Source organism: Oryx dammah, unplaced genomic scaffold (genome assembly GCF_014754425.2).
Source record: "Oryx dammah isolate SB20612 unplaced genomic scaffold, SCBI_Odam_1.1 HiC_scaffold_15, whole genome shotgun sequence".
NCBI classification, from domain to species: Eukaryota; Metazoa; Chordata; class Mammalia; order Artiodactyla; family Bovidae; genus Oryx; species Oryx dammah.
Genome location: NW_024070199.1, coordinates 12,156,183 through 12,177,248, shown reverse-complemented (window position 1 = coordinate 12,177,248; position 21,066 = coordinate 12,156,183).

Below are 21,066 nucleotides of genomic sequence, written 5' to 3'. Positions count from 1 at the left end.
GTGAAGTCGCTCAGTCAGGTCCAACTCTTAGCGACCCCATGGACCACAGCCTACCAGGCTCCTCCATCCATGGGATTTTCCAGGCAAGAGTACTGGAGTGGGTCGCCATTGCCTTCTCCTAATTGGTCATTGAGTGTGAGTGAAAGTCGCTCAGTTGTGTCCGACTCTTTGCAACCCCATGGACTATGTAGTTCATGGAATTCTCCAGGCCAGAATACTGGAATGGGTAGCCTTTCCCTTCTCCAGGGGATCTTCCCAACCCAGGGATCGAACCCAGCTGAGCCACAAGGCAAGCCCTGATTTACTGTAATTGTTCATTACAATAAACCAAAAGAATGTCTCAAGGTTGTAAAGATCTTACTAGACCCACTCCTTTAATTTACATTTTAAGATGACAAGATTAGAATTAACAATAGAAAGATCTTACCAGACTCACTCCCATAATATACTTTTTAAGATAACAGGATTAGTCAGGTTTTCGAGGAGAAACTGTCCTCAAGCAGGATACATTGTTGTTATATAATTCTTAGTACAGAGTTTACACTGTACTAAGTTGTTGTTGCTTGTTGTGTAATCATCAGTTTCAGGCTTAAATAAAAAAATGTTTTGTGTGACTAAGACTAAGGAATGTAGAGAGAAAAAAAGTCCTTTGTCCTTTCCTTCTCCTTGAGAATTCCAGACCTCTATTTCCTCCTTAAGAGCCCCAGACCCCTTTCTCCTTCTCAAAGACCCCAGACTTCTCATCAACCTGCTGATGAGGAATTGACTATCCTCAATTTCCACTGTATAATTGTAAGGGATTTGATTTAGATCATACCTGAATGGTTTAGTGGTTTTCCCTACTTTCTTCAAGTCTGAATTTTGCAGTAAGGAGTTCATGATCTGAACCACAGTCAGCTCCCAGTCTTGTTTTTGCTGACTGTATAGAGCTTCTCCATCTTTGGCTGCAAAAAATATAATCAATCTGATTTCGGTATTGACCATCTGGTTGATGTCCATGTGTAGAGTTGTCTCTTATGTTGTTCGGAGAGGATGTTTGCTATGACCAGTGCATTCTCTTAGCAAAACTCTGTTAGCCTTTGCCCTGTTTCATTCTGTACTCCAAAGCCAAATATGCCTGTTACTCCAGGTATTTCTTGCCTTCCTACTTTTACATTCCAGTCCCCTATAATAAAAAGGACATCTTTTTTTGGTGCCAGTTCTAGAAGGTCTTGTAGGTCTTCATAGAACTGTTCAGCTTCAGCTTCTTCAGCATTACTGGTTGAGGCATAGACTTGGATTACTGTGATATTGAATGGTTTGCCTTGGAAATGAACAGAGATCATTCTATCATTTTTGAGATTGCATTGCAGACTCTTTTGTTGACTATGAGGGCTACTGCATTTCTTCTAAGGGATTCTTGACCACGGTAGTAGATATAATTGTCATCTGAGTTAAATTTGCCTGTTCCAGTCCATTTTAGTTCACTGATTCCTAAAATGTCAGTGTTCACTCTTGCCCTCTCCTGTTTGACCACTTCCAATTTACCTTGATTCATGGACCTATATATATATTGAGTCAATAATTAGTTATGCACTCATGATAATTAAACCATTTGGAACTTAAGCAAGAAAGCGACTTAAGATTTGTATTTAATAGGATTACTCTGGCTTCAATTTGCAGAATCTCTAGAGGTTTTCTTAACCTCAGCACTATTGATATTTGAACTGGTTAATTCTTTGTTGTGAGGGACTGTCCTTGCATTGTAGGATGTTTAGCATCCTACATTCCTGGCCTCTACCTACTCATTATTATTAGCTCTCATCCCCAATTATAAAAGCAAAAATGTCTCTTCAGACATTGGCAATGTTCTCTAGGAAGCAAAATTGTCCCTTGATGAGAACCACTGTCCAAAAGGGAAAAGAAGATAAAGGATCAGTCAGAAGCCAGTCACCAGGTAATCTCATAGGAGGAAGAGAGAAATACAGTCACATTGATTGAAAATGTCTACTATGTGCTGGGCACTTTACGTATGTTATCATATTCTAAAGAGGGATATGGAATAAGAGAGCCCCACTCCCATACTGACTGCCCCCTGAAACCCCTTGACCTGAGGTCAAGCTCCCAAATGATTAAACCCTAGAACAGACACCATCACTTTCCCTGGCCCCATATGAGTGCAGTGGAGTCTAATTCCCACACCATGTCAAAGAGGAGTGTTTGACATTGCTCCACGGATATTAATTTGGTATTCTGGGGAGGCCTCAAAATCACTTTCCAGTCAGCTCCTAGGGGGAACAGGGAGAGGTTCTTTGCACACGCTGGTCAAACTCCAGAACTTGGGTATACTATTCTTTTGCCCAAGCCCTCAGGCACCTTTGGGGAGCCTCTCCCTGGGGATCACACAGCTGTAGGGCTAAGAGCTGAATGCTGGAGTCAACCAATTTTCCTGGTGAGGTTCAGCTCAGAGGGCCCTGGCAGGTGCCTATGCCTTCATTCAGCAGCCTGGCGACTTGGTTTGCTCTTCTCTGCTCTCACCAACGCCCGCTGATTGTTGCTGGTATTAATAACATAAGCAGCAGGAGGCTTCGCACCAGAATCAGGTCTGTCTGGATAATTATCTAGTGGGCTAGGACCAGTCAGTAAATTACTCTGTGACCTGAGAATTCAGCAGGTTACCACCATCACTCAGTCCTGCTCACTTTATTGCTCTCCCCTCCTGCTGCACTGACATTTATTTGTCTAGTTTACATTCAGAGCATTGATTTCATGCCTTTTGTTTTCTGGCTTAGAGATGAGAATTAGTTCCTTTGGGAAGGCTGGTTCTCAGGTCAGTGGGATGACTGTAGTGAAATGGGGAGGGGAAACATTGGAGTTTTTGTTTAGTGCAATTGTTTCATGGGCTCCCAGCACATCAACACCTGCTCTCTGTGTTACTCTCAAACACATTTGTTTTCGTCAAGAATTCTGACACTCTCTAGTAAACTGCCTGTATACGTAACCTTGCATATTGGAGAAGGGGAGGTCAGAGAAAAAAACTCACATCACCCCCACCTCACACACTACATTTCAGCTATACCAAATAGGAATGGTACAGTCAAACTACTTTTTCCAAATTATTAATACCTGGGATATTTGCATAAACTGTCCCCCTTGTCTAGAACACTCTTTGCCCTCTCCTATACTGCACTCTTGTTCATCTTTCAGGTCCTACTTTAGATGCTACTACCTGCCCACCCTCCACTCCCACCACCATCACAAGGAAGTTTTTCCTCACCAATCCAGAACATAGTTACTCATGCCCCTTCTAGACTGCCATAGCATCCTCTACCTTATTTTAATGAGCAGTTCAAGTTGGTTGCAATTACCTGTTTTCTTGTCTGTCCCATCTTTTCAGACTATGAGCTCAATGAGGACAACAACTAGTTCACATCTGTACTCAGCTCCCATTTAAAGTAGGCAAAAAGATTTAGTAAGTAGATGTAGGAAAATATCCCCTATGTCTATTTTCCAGGCAAACTCATTTTTCAGCTTCAGCTCAGCAAAGACATTCACTTTCATATTCAACACCTCTCTCCAAAGAGAGCTGTCATGAAGTTCCCAGCGGGGAACCTACAGCTTTGGCTAAGGATTTTATCCCCCTTCCCTGGAATTATCTACTTCATCCAATCCTCTTTTCAATTCATTGGTAAACTGAAACTCTTACCCAGCACTATTAAGGGTTTAAACTGTTTGGTTAGACATATTTGGGACTCTGATTTGGTTCACTACCTACCACTGTGGAAAAATGACTTAAATGATCTGACCAAGCCTCAGCCTCCTCAGCTGTGAAATGAACATACTAGTTTCTACCTCATAGAGCTACAAGGATTGAATGAGGTATAACCTTAGTAAAACGTATGACTCAGCTCCCAGCTGAGTGCTGTATAAGACTTAGTTATCACTATTGATTGTCAGGTTAAAATTAATCACTTTTGATGCATTTATCAAGCTGAATTTTACATGCCTGTCTCCCCTACAAGATTGTGATCTCCTTAAAGTTCAGGAACTTATAGTCATATCTGTATTCCCAGACTGTGCCCAGGACATAGTAAGCTACAAACAAATGTTTTGCTATGTCAAATTGAATTATACATTTAGAAAAGAAAGGTATTCTTAGAAGTACAAGAATTTAAAATAATACTTTAAATTATTGTTGTTTAGTCGCTAAGTCGTGTCCAACTCTTTACAATCCCATGGACTGCAACACAAGTGTTCTCTGTCCTTCACTATCTCCCAGAGTTTGCTTAAACTCATGTCCATAGAGTCGGTGATGCCATCCAACCATCTCATCCTCTGTCGTTCCCTTCTCCTCCAGCCCTGTCTTTCCCATCATCAGGGTCTTTTTCAATGAGTCAGCTCTTCGCATCAGGTGGCCAAAGTATTGGAGCTTCAGCTTCAGCATTAGTCCTTCCAATGAATATTCAGGGTTGATTTCCTTTAGGATTGACTGGTTTGATATTTTAAATAAAGTAGGATTTTTTTAAAAAGTGTACAACATGTTATCTGATCTAATCATACTCTAGAGTGGCTGTGACATTTTCACTTTCATGTTCATGTTTTCACTTTGGTTCTCACAATGAATTCATGTGCCAGATATTACTATTCTGAGTTCACAAATGAGAGAAAGAACCTTGATTTTGCTTCAAATTCAGAGCAGTTAGCAGAACCCAAAACTGTTATCACTTTTCTCCCCTCTTATGCTTCCCTTGCCCACCCCTACCCCACACCCTCCCCATAGAAGGAGTAACTCAACCACTCGTAAAAGTCAGGTAGAAGATACTAAGCTTCCCCAAGTGATCCCTCACCCAGCATCCAAGGAAAGCAGGCACCAGGTATGGGCCCTTCTCCAAGATGCCATTCCTGCTGGTTACTGCAGCCGCCACTTCTCCACAGGCTGGCGGAGAAAGCATGTGTGTGTTGTATGTCCTGCCCTCAGCATTCAGGAGACACTTGGTTTCTCCCAGTGCTTTGGGCTCCTCCAGGCTTTTCCTGTGCTTTTGTGAAGCTGAGAAGGTGAAGCGTAAGGGTATCAAAAGCTGTAAACAGTCCCTACCTCTGGAGACAGGCATTTACTAGAAGAAAGGAAGGACCACTGGCTTCCCAGAGCATTGTTCAGCCACATTAGAGAAAGGATTAAGCAGATACATTCAGCTATTCTAACAGATTTTCTTTAAGCTTTGAATAGCCTCTCACACTCACTCAGATAATCACATTAGTTTTGTCATTAAAAGATCCCTTTTATAGAAAGTACCTAAACCGCTTAAACCACCCAGAGAGGTTGCATACATTATCAAACACCAGGACAAACAAAAGGGATTTTCTATTCCAAATCTCAGTTTTCTTATTCCTCAAAAAATCTGGGAAATTGAGGTAGAAATAATTTTGCAAGTGGACAGTGGCAGGAGAGCAATTCTCACTCCTTCCTTCCCTGGCCAGTCCTTCGGCAATCAGAACTGGGAAAACTAAAAAACTTCCAACTACAGCGCCAGCAAAAAACAGAAGTTAAGACAGAGATGAAGATAGCATGGCAAAGAAGGGGTAGAAAGAAGTGTGCTTGCCTCTCTGACACAGGAAATTGCATTTAGAACCAAGGGAGAATAGAAATGCACAGGACTGGGGGTCAGACCGCTGCCATTTACTAGATCTACGGCTAGTAGCTGGGGGTGGAAGAGTCACTTTGTTTTTCTTGGCCTCACAGTCCTTCTTATAAAATGGAAGTAGGTAATATCTGCCTTACTCTCCACACAGGGAGGTTAAGGGGCTCCAATGAGAAAAGGAAGGTGGCAGAGTTCATATAAACTGTGATACAAGCATTACAGAGTAGGGTTCTTTTGGCTTTCCTTTAATAACCCCCATGATAATAGTAACTATGCCTATTCTTTTCAGACATGATGGGTGTCTAACCCTTAGTATATGATGAGTAGAGCTTAATATTTTTTAAAATAGTGCTTTTACTGCCTTTCTCACCAAGCTGTATCCACCCTGCAAACTTCTATCCCTCAAGTCTCAGCTCAAATGTTACTTTTCCTTTAAAGCCTTCCTGAACAACAACAAAAAAAAGCCTTCCTGAAACATTCACAATAAATTCATCACTTCAGCTTTCATGCTTCCACAAAATCCTGAATGCAACACAAATTCAAAGCATTTAATCATCTGACATTGTGAACATTTCTCCCCATTAAGAGTGAAATTCCTGAAAACAATAAGGTTTTGCCTTTGAATTCTTACTACCTAACACTGTACAGCACAGAGTAGCCATTCAATACATGGTTGAATGAATCAATGATAAATGAACAAACAATCTCAAGAATTGCAGTTATTTGGCCCTGGGAAGAGAAATTCAAGGGGTAACTTAATAATTAGATTTCAAAATAAACGTTATTAAATTTTAAAGACAAATGAGCCTGTACCATACACTTTGCTATTGTGTTGTTTAGAGCATAAGACTATTGGGTGAACTGAATTAACCACTGGCTTTTCATTTCCTTTGCTGGGTAAAACTTGAGGAAAGGGCCTTAAATTATAATGGAGAAGATTTAGGTTAGACTAGAGTTTCTCAACACCAATATTATTTCCATTTGGGGTCAGATAATTCTTTGTTGTGAGAGGCTGTCCTTTGCATTATAGGATGCCCACTAAATTAGATGCCAGTAAAACCCACCCTCCCATTTCAAACACACACCCCTACTTGCAATGACCAGTAACATCTCCAGACATTGTCAAATGCCCCTGGGTGGCAAAATTGACATTAGTTGAAAACCACTGACATGGACCTAAAGCATAAATTCCTGCAGGTGAGGGTTTTGTGGCATCATAAAAGGAGACAATAGAGATGGTGTGGCTCTGACCATGAGTTCCTTAGAGATAAAACAGATGGTTTCCTTTACTGGTTTACATTGTACCTTCTATTCCGAAGGTAGGCAGATCAGTTAAATAAACTGATATTGTGATAACACATGAAGCGCCTCCTGTCGACCATGAGATTTCTGAAACAAGAATAATCCAATAGCCTTTGTTGATGAAAAAAGAGGCCATTTATCAAATCACCTGGCTTTTTCCACTGTATTGCACTTACTCAAGGGCATTTAATATACATCCACAGTGTCAAAGCATCTTACATATCACCTGATCAAAACGAATCACGTGGAGTTTAATATCTTGGAGCTATTGATGGTTTTCTGCATATCTTTCTTTGGCTATTTACATCTAGATTTCAGGAGCTACAAAACAGAAAAATGGCTAAAGCCACTTTTCCAAAGCTAAAGAGGAAGTCTGGTAACAGAACAGATGCAAACATCTCTGCATAGACACACCTGATTCCCTATCTCTGCTCTGCTACTGCATGGCTGGTGAGCTACCAATGATCCCAGAGTTCATCTGTGAGCCAAGTAAGGTGGAAAGTAAGTGAAAGTGAAGTCATTCAGTCGTGTCCAACTCTTTGCGACCCCATGGACTGTAGCCTACCAGGCTCCTCCGTCCATGGAGTTTTCCAGGCAAGAGTACTGGAGTGGACTGCCATTTCTTTCTCTACATTAAGGCAGATCATGAAACACACATACACACACCGACATATATACATACCAGTAGTATATTTTATTACTTCAGTATAGTATAATGAATGAATATGATAAAGATCATATAAGAATGAATACAGGGAATTCCCTGGTGGTCCAGTGATTAAAACTCTGAGTTTCCAATGCAGGTAGTGTAGGTTTGATCACTGGTCTGGGAACTAAGATTCTACATGCCACATTGTACTGCCAAAAAAACAAAAATAGATAATTTTTTAAAAGATGTTTTAAAAACAGAATGAATTCAGTACAATTTAGCAGTATGTATAGAGTCCACCAACTTGATGGACATGAGTTTGAGCAAGCGCCAGGAGTTGGTGATGGAAAGGGAAGCCTGGCATGCTACAGTCCACAGGGTTGCAAAGAGTTGGACACGACTGAGCGACTGAACTGATAGAGAAACTGAAGATCTTATTCATTACATTTTTATTCTTTCAGTAAGTTTCTGTGTCGGATTCTCCAGGTTGATTGATCTGGTTTTATCTTAAGCACAGTGTGAACTATTTAACTGACTTTATTTTCCTCCTTGCAAATGGTTGATAAAAAGCATAGAGCCAATTTCTTGGCTTCATTCAACAGAAAATGTTGAGAATTCCATGGCAGCATTTCCCAGAGAGTGTTTGGCAGAGCATTAGTTCCTCAAATGTTGTTGTAAAAGGGGCTCTAGATCAAATGAGTATGGGAAATGTCACATTCTTGTCAGTTCACATTGCACGAGGCACATAGTTCTGAGAGATTCTGTAGTAAAGATAAGTTGTTTAAATTTATTTTAGCCATGTTCGAACAGTTTGATCATGTACCTCTCTTTTATGTAACACCAACTTACATTTGGCCTTACTATCATTCTGTGGAAACTGTTTGATAAATGCTGTTTTACAGTTTGCATTCCTGGATCCATTTTACATCAATCATGATCCCTTTTAAATCTCTCTGTCCCATTTATGCTGTGCTTACTATATATATTTAGATCACCTGAAATCCTTTCAGAACAAGATATGGAAAAATTGAAAAATAGGAGGTCAAAATGGCAAAAGAGGAGAAGCTGGGGTTCACCTTTCCCCATAAGCATATCAACAATACATCTGCAGGTAGAACAATTCATACAGAGTACCTGCTGAACACTTGCAGAGGACCTCAAAAGGAAAAGATCCTCACATAACTAGGTAGAACAAAAGAGAGAAAGGGGAGAAAAAGAAAAGAAGGAAACAAGATGGGTCGCATCCCTGGTGAGTGGAGAGCTGAAGGAGAGGAGAGGTTACCACACCAGGGAGGCCCCCTCACCACCAGTGAAGTACACCAAAATAGAGCGGGGAGCTTCAGGGGCTACTAGAAGAAAGCGCAGCAGCTGGTCTGTGTTGGGCAGGACAGAGTGAGACTTCCACTGATGGTGTGTGCTACAGCCCTGCATGCCCCAGCCTTCAGTACCCAGCCCCCATCAACAATGGTGGATGTATGTCTACCTTAAGGCAGATCATGAAACACACATACATACACCGACATATATACATACCAGTAGTATATTTTATTACTTCAGTATAGTATAATGATTATCCTTTGTATTATGACTTTCCTTTATACTGAAAGGAAAGTCATATAAGAATGAATATGGTAATGATCATATAAGAATGAATACAGGGAATTCCCTGGTGGTCCAGTGATTAAAACTCTGAGTTTCCAATGCAGGTAGTGTAGGTTTGATCGCTGGTCTGGGAACTAAGATAATGATTACCACACCAGGGTAAAGGATAACGATTATACTATAATGAAGTAATAAAATATACTACTGGTATGTATATATGTTGGTATGTGTATGTGTGTTTCATGATCTGCCTTAATGTAGACGTACATCCACCATTGTTGATGGGGGCTGGGTACTGAAGCATGCAGTTAGGAGAGTGGACCCATGGAGAGGGCTGCTGTTGGCTATATGAAGACAGACTAAGGGGATGGGAGAGAGGAGCTCAACTGCATGAAGACAACCTGAGAGGATAGGTGTGAGGAGCTCTGCAGCCAGGAATGCTCCTGGAGGAAGCACAGGCTGCCTTGGAAGCAAGGGGCCATTGCTGAGTGGTGCACAAGGGGCAGAGCCGCCATTGTAGACTCTCTCCCCACACACCAGCCCCTGCCTCCATGGGCACTAGACAGGGAATCCCATTGGAGCTGAGCACACACACCCCTATCAGTCACTACCTCTTGCCTTTCCCACATAAGTGAGCAAGCCTGCCCCAGTCAGTCAATGCCTCCACTGCCTCTTGCCTGGGCAGATAACAGATGCCTGAGGGTGGCCCACATGCAGAGGTAGGGTCAGAACCAAAGCAGAAGGCTCAGGGGCTGTGCAACCAAGGAAGAGAGACTGAAATCTCTCTGTGCAGCTGCACAAGCCATGGATTAAACCTCCACGATAAGCTTGGTAAACCAAGAGTCTACAGCACATCTAAATGGACAAGTGCTTCCACAACTGAGACATATCTAGCTTTAGCAGCTGCTTTGGGAGCATGCAGCTTGAGGAAAAGAGATCACAAACACAGTAAGTTAGACAAAATGAGATGAAAAAGAGAAATATGTTGGTAAGCAAGGTAAAAACCTACAAGACCAAATAAATGAAGAGGAAACAGGCAATGTCCCTGAAAAAGAATTCAGAGTGATAGTAAACACAGTCCAAGATCTGGGAAACAGAATGGAAGTACGGATCAAGATGCAAGATACGTTTAACAAGGACCTAAAGTGGTAAACAACCCACTTGCTGATGCAGGAGATGTAACAGACACAGGCTCTATCCCTGGGTCAGAAAGATCTCCTGGAGGAGGGCATGGCAATCCACTCCAGTATTCTTTCCTGGAGAATCCAATGGACATCTGTCCCATGGACAGAGGAGCCCGGCAGGCTACAGTCCATAGGGTCACAAAGAGTCGGACATGACTGAGGTGACTTACTACCTTAGCAGCCCAGGTGGCTCAGTGATAAAGAATTCACCTGTGATGCAGGAGACATGGGTTCGATCCCTGGGTCAGGAGGATCCCCTGGAGAAGGAAACGGCAACCCACTCCAGTATTCTTGCCTGGGAAATCTCATGGCCAGAGGAACCTGGCAGTCTACAGTCCATGGGATTACAAAGAATCAGACACAACTTGGTGACCAAACAACAGCAACAAGAACTAAAGAACAAACAAACAATGATGAACAACACAATAAATGCAATAAAAAATATACTAGAAGGAATCAATAACAGAATAACTGAGAAAGAAGAACAAGTGAGCTGGAAGATAGAATGGTGGAAATAACTGCCAGGGAGCAAAATAAAGAAAAAGGAATGCAAAGAAATGAGGACTGTCTCAGAGACTTCTGAGACAATATTAAACATACCAACATCTGAATTATAGGGGTCCCAGAAGAAGAGTAAGACAAAAGGTCTGAGAAAATATTTGAAGAGATTATGGTCAAAAACTTCCCTAACACGGGAAAGGAAATAGTAACCGAAGTACAGAGTCCCACACAAAACTAACAAAAATTAAACATGAAGAAAAAATATTAAAAGTAGCAAGGGAAAAGCAACAAATAATATACAGTGGAATCCCCATAAGGTTATCCATCGGTTTTTCAGCAGAAACTCTACAGGCCAGAGGGAGTGGCAGGATATATTTAAAGTGATGAAAGGGAAAACCTATAACCAAGAATAGTCTACCCAATAAGGTTCTCATTCAGATTCAACAGAGAAATAAATATCTTTACAGACAAGAAAAAGTTAACAGAATTCAATACCACAGCTTTACAACAAATGTTAATAGAACTTCTCTAGGCAAGAAACAAAAGAAGAAAAAGAACTACAAAAACAAATGAAAACAGGAAGGAAAAAAGCAATGGGAACATACATATCAATAATTATCTTAAATGTAAATGGATTAAAGGCCGCAACCAAAAGACACAGACTGGCTGAATGGATAAAAAAACAAGACCCATGTATATGCTGTCTACAAGAGACCCACTTCAGACCTATGGACACATACATACTAAAAGTGAGGGGATGGAAAAAGATATTGCATGCAAATGGAAATTAAAAAAATCTGGAGTAGCAATGCTCATATCAAACAAAATAGACATTAAAGACCATTACAAGACACAAGGTAGGATACAATGTAATGGTCAAGGGATCCATCCAAGAAGATATAACAACTGTAAATATTTATGCACCCAATACAGGAGCATCTCAATGCATAAGCCAAAGGCTAACAGCCATAAAAGGGAAAATTGACAGTAACACAATAACAGTGGAGGACTTTAACACTCCACTTACACTAATGGATAAAGCATCGAGACAGAAAATTAATAAGGAAACACAAGACAAATGACACATTAGACCAGATAGACTTAATTGATAGTTATAGGACATTGCATCCAAAAGAAGCAGAAAACAGTTTCTTCTCAAGTGTACATGGAACATTCTCCAGGATAGATCACATCTTGGGTCACAAATCAAGCCTCAGTAAATTTAAGAAAATTAAAATCATATCAAACATTTTTTTCTGACCACAATGCTATGAGATTAGAAATCAATTACAGGAAAAAACTAAAAAACACAAACATATTGAGGCTAAAAAATGTTATTAAATAATCAATGGATCACTAAGAAAATAAAAAAATAAAAGGACAACCCAAAACTTATGGGATGCAACAAACATAGTTCTAAGAGAGAAGTTTATAGCAATAAAATGCTACTTCAAGAAGCAAGCAAAATCTCAAATAAACAATCTATACTTACACCTAAAGCAACTAGAGAAAGAAGAACAAACAAAATCCAAAGTTAGTAGAAGGAAAGAAATTACAAATATCAGAGCAGAAATAAATGAAATAGAGACAAAGAAAACAAAAACATAGATCAATGAAACTAAAAGCTGGTTCTGGGACTTCCCTGGTGGTCCAGGGGCTAAGACTCTGAGCTCCCAATGCAAGGGGTCCAGGTTTGTGATCCCTGATCAGGGAACTAGATCCCACATGCTGCAACTAAGAGTTGCATGCTACAACTAAAGATTTTGCAAGTAGCAACTACAGATCCTGTATGCTACGCCACAACAAAGACTGAAGATCCCATGCTGCCACTAAGACATGGAGCAGCCAAATAATAAATATATCATCCCGCCCTCGCCCTCTCCCACAGAGTCCAAAAGTCCGCTCTACACATCTGTGTCTCTTTTGCTGTCTCGCATACAGGGTTATCGTTACCATCTTTCTAAATTCCATATATATGTGTTAGTATACTGTATTGGTATTTTTCTTTGTGGTTTACTTCACTCTGTATAACAGGTTCCAGTTTCATCCACCTCATTAGAACTGATTCAAATGTATTCTTTTTAATGGCTGAGTAATACTCCATTGTGTGTATGTACCACAGCTTTCTTATCCATTCGTCTGCTGATGGACATCTAGGTTGCTTCCATGTCCTGGCTATTATAAACAGTGCTGTGATGAACATTGGGGTACACATGCCTCTTTCAATTCTGGTTTCCTCAGTGTGTATGCACAGCAGTGGGATTGCTGGGTCATATGGCAGTTCTATTTCCAGTTTTTTAAGGAATCTCCACACTGTTCTCCATAGTGGCTGTACTACTTTGCATTCCCACCAATAGCATAAGAGCGTTTCCTTTTCTCCACATCCTCTCCAGCATTTATTGCTTATAGACTTTTGGATAGCAGCCATTCTGACTGGCATGAAATGGTACCTCACTGTCGTGTCGATTTGCATTTCTCTGATAATGACCCAGAGGGATAAGATGGGGAGGGAGGGTTCAGGATGGGGAACATGCAACTAATCTACCATGTACACCCATGGTAGATTCAAGTCAATGTATGGCAAAACCAATACAATATTGTAAAGTTAAATAAAAGCTGGTTCTTTGAGAAGATAAACAAAATTGATAAACCTTCAGCCAGATTCATCAAGGAAAAAAAGGGGAAGGATTCAAATCAATAAAATTAGAAATAAAAATGGAGAAGTTACAGTGGACACCACAGAAATACAAAGGATCATAATAGATTATTAAAAACAGCTATATTTCAATAAAATGGACAACCCAGAAGAAATGGACAAACTTTTAGGAAGATACAACCTTCAAAGACTGAACTAGGAAGAAACAGAAAATATGAACAGACCAGTCATAAGTACTGAAATTGAAACCGGGATTAAAAATCTTCCAACAAACAAAAGTCCAGAATCAGATGGCTTCATAGGCAAATTCTATCAAACATTTAGAGAAGAGGTAACACCTATCCTTCTGAAAATATTCCAAGAAATTGCAGAGAAAGGAACACTCCTAAACTCATTCTAAAAGGCCACTATCACTCTGACACCAAAACCAGACAAAGATATCACACAAACACACAAAAACAAAATTGCAGGCCAGTATCACTGATGAACATAGATGCAAAAATCCTCAATAAAAAACTAGCAATATGAATTCAACAATGCATTAAAAGGATTATACACCATGATCAAGTGGAATTTATCCCAGGGATACAAGGATTTTTCAGTATATGCAAATCAATCAATGTAATACACCACACTAACAAACTGAAGAAAAAGAGATGATCATCTCAATATATGCAGAAAAAGTTTTTGACAAAATTCCACATCCATTTATAATAAAAACTCTCCAGAAAGTAGGGTTAGAGGGAACTACCTCAACATAATAAAGGCTATATACGACAAACCTACAGCTAACATCATATTCAATGTTGAAAAGCTGAAAGCATTTTTTTTCTAAGATCAGGAACAAGACAAGGATGTCCACTTTCATCACTTTAATTCAACATAGTTTTGGAAGTCCTAGCCACCACAATCAGAGAAGAAACATAAATAAAAGAAATACAAATGGGGAAAGAAAAAGTAAAACTGTCATTGTTTGCAGATGACATGACACTATATATAAAAAACCCTAAAGATGCTACCAGAAAACTATAGAACTCATCAATGAATTTGGTAAACCTGCAGGATACAATACACAGAAATCTCTTGCATTCCTACACACTAACAATGAAAGATCAGAAAGAGTGATTAAGGAAAAAATGCAATATACCATTGTATCAAAAAGAATAAAATGCCTAGGAATAAACCAACCTTAAGGAGGCAAAAGACCTGTATAGAGAAAATTATAAGATATTGATGAAAGAAATAAAGGATGACACAAACAGATGGAGAGATATACTTTGTTCTTGGACTGGAAGAATCAATATTGTGAAGATGACTATACTACCCAAAGCAATCTAAAGATTCACTGCAATCTCTATCAAATTACCACTGGCATTTTTTTTTTACAGAATTGGAACAAAAAAATTTACAATTTGTATAGAAACACAAAAGACTATGAATAGCCAAAGCAATCCTAAGAAAGAAAAACAGAACTGCAGGAATCAAGCTCCCTGACTGAAGACTATACTACCAAGCTACAATCGTCAAAGCAGTATGATACTGTCATAAAATCAGAAACAGAGATCAGTAAAACAGGATAGAAAGTCCAGAGATAAACCACACATTTATGGTCACTTAATTATGACAAAAGAGGCAAAAAATATACAGAAAAGACAGTCTCTTCAACAAGTGATATGGGGAAAACTGGACAGGTACATGTAAAAGAATGAAATTAGAACACACCCTAACACCATACACAAAAATAAACTCAAAATGGATTAAAGTCCTAAATGTAAGGCCAGATATAAAACTTTTAGATGAAAACATAATCAATCTCTGACAAAAATTGCAGCAAGATCATTTTCTATCTACCTCTTAGAGTAATGAAAATAAAAACAAAAATGAACAAGTGGGACCTAATTAAACTTAAAAGCTTTTGCACGGCAAAGGAAACCATAAATAAGACAAAAAGACAACCCTCAGAATGGGAGAAAATGTTTGCAAATGAAGGAACCAACAAGGGATTAATCTCCAAAATATACAAATAGTTCATGAAGCTCAGTATCAAAAAAACAAACAACGCAATCCAAAAAATGGGTTGAAGACGTTTCTCCTAAGAAGACATACAGATGGTTATAAAGAATATGAAAAGATGCTCCACATCACTAATTATTGGAGAAGGTAAATGAAACCTACAATGAGGTATCACCTCATACCAGTCAGAATGGCCATCATCAAAAAATCTACAAACAATAAATGCTGGAGAGAGTGTGGAGAAAAGGGAATCCTTCTAACTGTTGCTAGAAATATAAACTGGTACTATGGAGAACAGTATGGAGATACTTAAAAAACTGAAAATAGAGCTACCACATGATCCAACAGTCCCACTCCTGGGTATGTATCTGGAGAAATCCATAATTCAAAAAGATACATGTGCCCCAATGTTCACTGCAGCACTATGTACAATAGCCAGGACATGGAAACAACCTAAATGTCCATCAACAGAAGAATGAATAAAGATGATAGGAGACATATATATAGTAAAATATTACTCAGTCATAAAAAAGAACAGAACAATGTCATTTGCAGCAACATGGATGGAACTAGAGATTCCCATATTGAGGGAAGTCAGTCAGAGAAAGATAAATATATCTCTCTTATATGTGGAATATAAAAGAAGACTACAAGCAAACATACCTACAAAACAGAAACAGAATCAGAGATGTAAAAAATAAGCTTATTGTTACCAGGAGGTAATATGGGAAAATAAATTGGAAGATTGGGATTGACACATACACACCACTATAGATAAAATAGATAACTAATAAGGACCTACTAAATAGCACAGGGAAGTCTACTCAATACTTTGCAAAGGACTATATGGGAAAACGCTGAGCTGGATGAAGCACAAGCTGGAATCAAGATTGCTGGGAGAAATATCAATAACCTCAGATATGCAGATAACACCACCCTTACAGCAAAAAGTGAAGAACTAAAGAGCCTCTTGATGAAAGTGAAAGAGAAGAGTAAAAAAGTTGGCTTAAAACTCAAGATTTAGAAAACTAAGATCATGGCATCTGGTCCCATCACTTCATGGGAAATAGATGGGGAAACAGTAGAAACAGTATCAGAATTTATTTTTCTGGGCTCCAAAATCACTGCAGATGGTGACTGCAGGCATGAAATTAAAAGATGCTTACTCCTTGGAAGGAAAGTTATGACCAACCTAGATAGTATATTCAAAAGCAGAGACATTACTTTGCCAACAAAGGTCTATCTAGTCCAGGCTATGGTTTTTCCAGTAGTCATGTATGGATGTGAGAGTCGGACTATAAAGAAAGCTGAGCACCAAAGAATTGATGCTTTTGAACTGTGGTGTTGGAGAAGACTCTTGAGAGTCCTTTGGACTGCAAGGAGATCCAACCAGTCCATCCTAAAGGAGATGAGTCCTAGGTGTTCCCTGGAAGGACTAATGTTGAAGCTGAAACTCCAATACTTTGGCCACCTGATGTGAAGAGCTGACTCATTTGAAAAGACCCTGATGCTGGGAAAGACTGAAGGCAGGAGGAGAAGGGGATGACAGAGGATGAGATGGTTGGATGGCATCACCGACTCGATGGACATGAGTTTGAGTAAACTCCGGGAGTTGATGATAGACAGGGAGTCCTGGCATGCTGCAGTCCATGGGGTCGCAAAGAGGTGGACACGACTGAGCAACTGAACTGAACTCATATGGGAAAAGAAGCCAAAAAAGAGTGGTTATGTATAACAGATACACTTTGTTGTAACACCACAATGTAAATTATACCCCCAAAATTTTTTTTAAGAAAATAAGTAATAAATAAACATGTTAGCTATAAACCTTGGGGAATAACTTTCACATTCCAGGCCTGGGTTTCTTTTTAAAGAAGTAACCTATGTTAAACACACATGTAGAACTAAATGATCCCAAGACTGCTTTCCAGTCTTGTATCCTGTCTTCCAATATTGTATTTATCTATTCCAGTTCCAATATTGTATCTATCTCCACTATTAAGCAACAAAATCTATTAAAAACAGACCCTTCCTTCACCCCCTTGCTTTAAAATGTGGACTCAGAGAAATCTAGCCATTTGCATGGCTGTTTCTTGTTCAGTTGCTAAGTCATGTCTGACTCTTTGCGACTGCATGGACTACAGCAAACTGTTTCTAGTCAGTGTTTTATTCCAACCTAACATCATAGTGATATTCAGCTCCCTTGACAAGAAGTACCAGGCTCGTGTAGTGGGAAAAGGAGCCTCAGGCACGAGTAGTTGAAGTGAGGGAAAATCAGCGAGTACAAGTTGTAGACGTGTTGCGTACTTGGAGATCCCCTTTCCAAAAATCTAAGGAAGCCTAGAGGAGGAAGTCACATGAGAACATCAGAGCTGTGAAAGATGCTTGACTACAGAGATAGACAGAAAGCTTGGCCTCTTCACCTGGAAAGTATGTTTTCATATAAATTTACTAAGGGCCTACTGAGACCAGCTGCCTGGCCCCATGCCATTACTGCTGCTGCTGCTGCTGCTAAGTCATTTCAGCTGTGTCTGACTCTGTGTGACCCCATAGATGGCAGCCTACCAGGCTCCCCCATCCCTGGGATTCTCCAGGCAAGAACACGGGAGTGGGTTGCCATTTCCTTCTCCAATTCATGAAAGTGAAAAGTGAAAGTGAAGTTGCTCAGTTGCATATGACTCTTCGCAACCCCATGGACTGCAGCCCACCAGGCTCCTCCGTCCACGGGACTTTCCAGGCAAGAGTACTGGAGTGGGTTGCTACTGCCTTCTCCATACTAGAAGCTGATTACTAGAAGCAATGAGGCCTAGTCCCTGCTCTCAGATGGCTTGGTCAAACTAAAAAGAGAGTGAGAACATTTTGCAATGTATCACAATTTGGGGTATGTGTACTAAATTAGAGGTGGTCAGGCACTGTTGAAAGCTACTGAAGATGCAGAAATGAACAAGACAGACAATCTATACCGTGATGAAGTTTACATTCTAGCTGACAACCTAGGTGTGAAACTTGTTCTGTGACAGCATAGATTTAAAAGAACTACTCCTTTGGGGAAGCTGAGAAAGACTTCACAGGAGAGATAATCAAGTTGATCTGGGCTTTGAAGGATGCAAAGAAGTTTGCCAGTGAAAACATATTGCAGGGTAGTGATGAGAAGAGAAGAGTTTTAGAGCAACAGGAAATTTGGTGTGGCTGAAGTACAGGGTATTAAGAAAGTGAAAGACAGCAGTATGAATGGGAAATGAATACAGAGACAGATCCCAATTTTAGCAAATGTTGTATCAGCGATCAAGTGATGGATTGGCTCAGTGGAGTCAAATGTACTACATTTGACTACAGCTGTAGAACTGGAGTGTTCAGAGTCTTCTTAAGAATGTGTCATGGTAGGTACAGTACAGCAGCAGCTCCTGAAGCATATTCCTGAACAGTAGCTCCTTGAGCTCACAGCTCATGCTGTGATTACCATCTATTCACCATGGCTCCCCAGCCCAGACTGGTTTTCAGATCTTTATATTCAATAGTCCAACTTGACAGATAACTCGACTTTGTTATTTCAAAAGTATATAAAAGTCAGCATGACAAATTGAACTCATAGTCTTCCTGCCATACCTGGTCACCCTGTGTAGCTCTCTTTCCAGTGTATGGCACCATCATCTATCCAAGTACACAAGTCAGAAATCATCAACCTCAACACCTGCCCAACTCCCATCTCAAATGTGATCCATCACCAAATCCCAATGACATTTCTTACCAAATCTCTCTCAAATTCATCTACTTCTCATTTCCACCTCTACCACCCTAGTCAAAGCTTTCTCTTACTTAGACAACTACAACAGTGGTCTTCTATATAACATGCTTGCCCTCTCCAATGCACACTCCAATCTATGTGTGTGTGTGTGTGTGTGTGTTATTCGCTTAGTCTCTTCTAACTCTTTGAGACTCCACGGACTATAGCCCACCAGGCTCCTCTGTCCATGGAATTTTCCAGGCCAGAATACTGGAGTGGGTTGCCATTCCCTTCTCCAGGGGATCTTCCCAACCCAGGGATCAAACCTGGGTCTCCTGCCTTGCAGGCAGATTCTTTACCATCTGAGCCACCAGGGACGACCCCAATCTATAGCCAGAGTGGTCTTTTTAAATGAAAATCTGTTCATGTCACTCCCCTGAATAAGGACAGTCAGTGATTTTTCATTCTTTATATTGACTCCTCATCATGGTCTGCTTGAATGAGCTTCCTCCCTACCCAAGTCTCCAGATTTATCTTATGTCATTTTCTCTGTGGTTACATGGTCATCTTCTGTCCCATACAAAGGGCTTCTTTCAGTTCCTTGAATATACTACATTCAGGGCTTTTACACATGCTGTTTTCTCCACTCCTCTTCTAATATAGCCCCATTTAGATAACACTAAAATGTCACATTTCAAAACAGCATTCTCTTATTCCCACAGACCAGCTCAGATTATTCCTTGCTAAATTTCCAACTAATCCCCACTCTTCATAGCATTTACAATTGTACCCACTTTTTGTATAATTTGACATTTCATGTCTTCCTCCCACTGGAATATAAACCTTCTTAGGACAGATACTGTGTTTGCTTTTTCACCACTGTATCCTCTAGGTTTCACAACATCTTATGCCTTGTAGGTGCTCTGTAGTAGCTAAGACAGGGAGAAGTTGTATTTTTGATTACCATTTTGGAAAGTCACAATGCCTATTTACTAAAAAAAAAAAAAAAAACTATTTAACTTTGTTTAACCCATCATTTTCCAAACTTGGCTTAACTATGAATCTATTACATAAGTCATGTATTTTGAGGGGTGGGGGGACACCTGTGTTCCAAGAAACACTGTTTGGCAGACACATTGAATTGCTTGAACTGCTCTTCCTTCATCCTTATCCTAAACACTGTGTCTCTCTTAAGTCATGCCTTTATGATTGCATCCCTCCCTAACCACCTGAGAGTTGTGAGCTTGTGAGGTGGTGCAGCCCAAGGGGCCTGATGATACCATTCTGGGAAGTCATTGCAGGTCTTCTGTGAGCAGAAAAGAGGAAGCTGGTGTGCAGAGATGAAGTAGCCATGGGGAAGGAAGAATTTGGCAAGGTTCCCATACTCAAATGGGATCATGTAGTTCAACAGGAGTGAGGAGAATTCTTCTTCCCTGTTAGAAGAAATTCAAATTCAGAATTCTCTTAACTACTGGTTCTCGAAGTGTAATCCCCCAGCATCGTGTGGAAATCTGTTAGAAATGCAACTTCTCAAGATCCATCCCAAGATGTACTATATAAACTCTGGAGTCGGGTTCAACAATCAATGTTTTAACAAGCCCTTCAGGTAATTGTGATGCACATGCACATTTTAGATTGGTGGCCAAATAATAAGAGAAACAAATCTTACTCACAATTTGACAACTGATGACCTCTGCTGTGAGCAAGAGAAACAGAAAGTAGCAATCTTGACTTTTAATGACTTTCCAGATCCTAATTCCATTCTTTCACAATTCCTAGCTACCCAAGTCCTGGAGCTATTCTTACATAGCTTCAAT